Source organism: Electrophorus electricus, chromosome 25, assembly GCF_013358815.1.
Source record: "Electrophorus electricus isolate fEleEle1 chromosome 25, fEleEle1.pri, whole genome shotgun sequence".
NCBI classification, from domain to species: Eukaryota; Metazoa; Chordata; class Actinopteri; order Gymnotiformes; family Gymnotidae; genus Electrophorus; species Electrophorus electricus.
Genome location: NC_049559.1, coordinates 5,853,500 through 5,858,499, shown reverse-complemented (window position 1 = coordinate 5,858,499; position 5,000 = coordinate 5,853,500). Strand labels below are relative to the sequence as shown.

Genomic DNA, 5,000 nt, shown 5'->3' with positions numbered 1-5,000 from the left:
TTCCAGCGTATGCCGCGGTTCAGTCGGAGTGATTCTACCTCCAACTTTCCCCTCTGCAGCTCTCACGCTGTCTCGCAGAGGTGCCGAAGGAGCGCGGAGGTGGCAGTTGTTAGAAGATGAGGGTGTTTGTCAAGGGAGGTCTGGGTGCGAGTGCTAACACCTGGATCCTCTTGGCCACCAGCGTAAGCATGCAGTGCAATTACTGAGCGCAATTAAAAGTGATAGACCAAGTGGCTGCTTGCACACAGATGATGATGTCTCGCTCGTCGAGATGTACAGGGAAGAGTTCCGGAAAGGCCTTGTTATCTGTTGTCTCTCAAGAAGAGATTTCCGCTATGCATGGCATATATTGTGCTTCTCCCCTGGTCTCTCAGTGAGTGCACGCTATGCAGGCCCTGAGGTAGTAATGCAGCTCACTGCATCACACTCCCTCCACCGTGCTTCACAGCTGGGGTCAGAGTTTGATGTTTGCTGATATGCAGTATTTTATATACAGTGTCTCCAAATATATGTTTTGTGCTACTGAAAAGCTTGTATATAGAACATTGATCTTATATTGATCTGGTACATCTTTAGCAAGCCTGAATTGTGAAGCACTGTTTTCCTCTAGAGTAAACAAGTACTAAAAACAATACTTGGGCATCTGTGTCTTAGGGATTCTTGTCTTAGAGGTCTTTGTCTTAAGGATTATGGTTTTAGGGATCTTTTCCACTTATCATCTTCATCACGTCCTCACTTGAGGATTGTACATATATGCGTATGTATTTATCTTTATAGGATTCCCACTTTGGTGTAAAGTAGTAGGGAGGTGAATTTTTCTCCCATGTGCATTTCCATTCCATGAAATTCCAATTGCAACTACCTACCTGAGTGTACACAGAGGGACGCCCTGTGTCTATAGAGACCTAGTCGGAACTTCTGCATTAGTAGAACAGATTTTCTTCTACTGTCCTCTAAAATCTCTTTTGATTTGGTCTTATTCCCCACAACTCTAGACTGAAGAGCAGTTTACATACATGTTGTAGTTTTTAATTGCAGAGTAAGTCAAAACCTTTTTTTCTCTGGGGTTTATATAGATTTTCCCTCAACAATCTTGGTTGTTTAAACAGCATCTCCAATACATATTGGCAATGTAAAATGTATGTGTTGTTTGTTAAATTAGAATGAATTGATATGCCCTTTTTCATTTGTAATTATACCCTAGAAGATGACCAGTTTTTTTTCAGAGCCATTCATACAGAAACCCAGATGTTTTATTTTAACGTATTGCACATTTGAAATGCCTCATTTTCTAAATAAGAGAGAGTTCTTCTGTCCTGCTTACATGCGTTTTAAATTTTTTTTTTTTTTATTATGGTTATGGATACACAGTTCTTGCTAGCATTTATACCTGAGGCTCCTGCGCTTCACTTCAGAAAGACCATGTTCCTGCTGTGGGGTCTACGGCTTCGGGCTTGTTTGGCTACATGATTTCAGGGCTTTAAATCGAACGAACCAAATCATCAAAACATTTCTCATGAACATGAGTCCATCTGTAAGAAATGGAGAGGATGAAAAAGTTAAACCAGTGACATTATCTTTACCATGTTACCAACAGTGCAAAAATGATATGGTACAGTGTGTAGTCATAGCCACAGAGTAATGGGTTTGCCCTGGGCTGCCCTGCTAAATTAAAATGTATAAGGTAGCCCAAAATCTATTAGCCTCTTCTCTGTGCAAATTTTCACCTTGTCCTTGAACAGTTTAGATAAGGAGCTCACACAGCTTCTGACCTTGAATTATTCTCAACACATTCACCATCTACTGAATATTTGACAACAGAGAAAGATGAAAGGAGAAGCTCTGTGCTCATGATAAATTAGGCAGTGTGGACGTGGGGAAGGGCAGCTAGTGATTTTATTAAAAATATGATTGCTTTAAACGCCCACAGTCGGCGTACATTATCAAATGATGAGTATGGGACTACTTAGCTTTCAATAAAATAATCTGTATGAGCAGTTTGTGAGCAGTTTGTGAGAGGAAGAAGTGCCCAACCTCTTTTCTTCTCCTGTAATATAGATTTTTTGACTTTACTTCCTGGATGTTAACCAGTACCCTGGAAATTGTGGTTTCTTTCGCCACAGATGGCACTTTGTGCGACATTGTCCTGTTTAATAGTGCGTTTGTGAGACATCAGTGTCCGCAGGCTTGGATGCAAGTGCAGTGAGTTTTTGATTTGGACATTCCAGTGCACACTAGTGGGTTTGTCTGTGTTCCGGGGTATTGTATGGTGTATGGTAATGTAGAGATATGCACATCACCTGGATAAGACTATGCGTACTAATGCACTGAACAGCAATAACCCCCCCCCCACCCCCACCCCCACACACACACACACCTCTCTCTCTCACACACACACACTCACTCATCATTATGGCCTCTATCATCAGCACAGTGCCTGTTCATTTTATAATTACAGTAAGGCTATTAAATAATAACCAGCTATTACATAATCACTTTATTAGACGTACCTTGTGGACATACAGGTACAGCCCGCTCTTTAAGGAGGTCTGGGTCCTGACCGCGGGACCGCTGCAGGCAGACCCGCTCCTGACCCAGCAATGACAGCAGTGAGTAAAACTCAGCAACCCTGCCTGGGCTAATAAACTTGTGCTAGCTCACGAGTCCCAGCCCTGGCGATGCCTTGTCTGATTTAATGGGCTGCAGAGAATGGACTGTCAGCCAGGTAATATGTGGTCAGCAGCGGTCCTGTGGTCAGATATAGTGTGCAGCGTGGCTGAGCACTTGTGCTTACCAACCGTTGGCCTATGGCCTGTAATTGTGCACCTATACAGTGTGTGAGATAGATGAACCTTTTTAAGTGTATGAGTGTAGGTACAGGGTAGTTCTTTCTAAAGTAGGAGCTGGTGAGTGTGTGTTTGCAATTCAGAGACATAATGTAGCTGTTAGAATATATTGCTCTATTTCAAAATTTAAAAAAAGAAAATTTTTAATAAACCGTCTCCTATGTTTCTCTTGTGTGTAGCACTAGTATAACAAATGCATGGAACCTCAGGGGTTATGTGAATGTCCCATGTGTTGCAGGTCTTGGTTCAGAGTTTTGAGTCTTAGGTCTTCGATAACATCACTTGGATATGCTGCATCACTGACCTAGAATCAGTTCTGGTACCGCGGGGACACAGCAGACGTGTTTCTAGCGTGAGGTATTTGTCTAGCAAACAAAAGGACTACTAAAGCATGACGAGGAAGCACTTACTGTGACCAGGTCGAGCCTTTCCACAGCGGTCACGGTGAATGCCGCCAATCGGATCAATTCCTTTCAATCCCGCAGTAAAGCAGAACTGGATGCAGACCTCGTTGTGTATGGCTGGACACAGGTCTGGGTCTTAGGTGACGTTTAGATAAGCAGTACGTGATTGAATTTCTTATCTGATCCTCTGTACTGCTGCTCAAACTGAACAGTTGTGGTGGGGGGAGGGGAATGAACAAGGCGTTTTTATCAGCTCAGATGGCTTCTCGTTTTTCCACCCCACAAGTGAGCCAGAGCTCTGATATAGTAGTGTCTGTCTGGTCCTGTGTCTGTGAGAATCTGTGAGGGCTGCGTTTGACTGTCACAGATCACAGTAGAGCCCAGACTGTGATTCCAGGAACATAAACACGCGCAATGAGCCCCTCTCTCTCTCTCTCTCTCTCTCTCTCTCTCTCTCTCTCTCTCTCTCTCTCTCTCTCTCTCTCTCTCTCTCTCTCTCTCTCTCTCTCACACACACACACACACACACACACACACACACACAAACACACACAGCTAAACCTGTGCACACACTTAAACTGATCCCCTCACATATGTGTACATTTATGTTATCTGTTTCCCCAGTTAACAGACTGCCGTGCAGTGTAGCAGACAGTAATGTCAGCGTTTTAATTAGCTGAGCTAGCTAAAGAGATATTTACAGAAGAAAAGGTAAATAAATGTGTGCTCTCGCTTCCTCTCTTTCTCCTTCTTCTCCTTTTCTTCTTTCTCTCTCTCACTTCCTCTCTAACTTGTTACCTCTCTCTCTGTTTCTCTCTCTCTGTTTCTTTCCCTATAACTGTCCAAATCTTTTGCATATTGAATAAATACATGGTTTGTTCATTATGAAACTGATGCTGAGACCCAAGGTTCTCTCTGTGTCTGTGTGTGTGTGTGTGTATGTGTGAGAGAGAGAGAGAGAGAGAGAGAGAGAGAGAGAGAGAGAGAGAGTGTGTGTGTGTACTGAAACTAATAGTCCAAGTAGCCAGATATCCTAAAAGGCCAAATCCATTACAGCCTAAGGCGTGTGGCGGTGATGGGTGTTTTGATGGTTCAGACAGGTGTTTGATGGAGGCATTGACCAGCTCTCTCTCTTCTGAAGTGCCGAGACCCGGGTGCACCTTTAAAGCCAGGGACATGAAAGGAGATCATTTGAGCTTAGTATGACTGAACTAGTCAGGATGAGCTAGCAACCAGGAAAAACACACTCTTTATGTGGTTCAGTCAGAGTTCTTACATTTTCTGTTATCATTAATGTGAAGTTCTTTTGCATGAACTTTGTTTACATTTTTTGTATACAAAACAAAGCAGTAAAGCTCATTCAAGAAAAATGGCTCAATCACCACCCTGCTTCATTCTGAAAAAATGAGATGACGTAAACATCAAGCTGAACTTTCATACTTACGGAAACAGTGGAGATGGATCCTCAGCCTAGACACTCAGCATTACCCAGCATGCCTTTCAGTGCCCTTCCTAACCACCCCCCCCCCAGCCAGGGCCTGACCCCTGTGACCCCACTAGGCTCTGATCACTCTCCCTCACCCCAGCTGAGTCAACCCTACCTGAGTGTCTTCAGTCTCTTACTCTTTCACTTCCTCTGACTCACCTCACCATTGGCTCATGTCTCGTTGTTTCTCCGTTTGTCATGCCATCTGCTCTGCCGTGCCCTCTTTGGGTTGCCATGACACCTAAATCACCATTCCCTCCGTTT

General features: G+C 43.7%; 1 protein-coding gene and 1 long non-coding RNA gene across 15 annotated transcripts in view; one reads left to right on the top strand and one right to left on the bottom strand.

The window, feature by feature from the left end:
- Positions 1–5,000, top strand: part of stxbp5l (syntaxin binding protein 5-like) — a 101,878-nt gene that overhangs the window by 29,352 nt on the left and 67,526 nt on the right. The gene's annotated exons all lie outside the window — the stretch shown is intronic.
- LOC113592037 lies at positions 1,339–3,445 on the bottom strand. The gene is made up of 3 exons (XR_003412266.2): positions 3,257–3,445; positions 2,511–2,589; positions 1,339–1,532 (listed from the first exon to the last, which is right to left on the bottom strand). It is a non-coding gene; the product is annotated as an uncharacterized LOC113592037 (long non-coding RNA).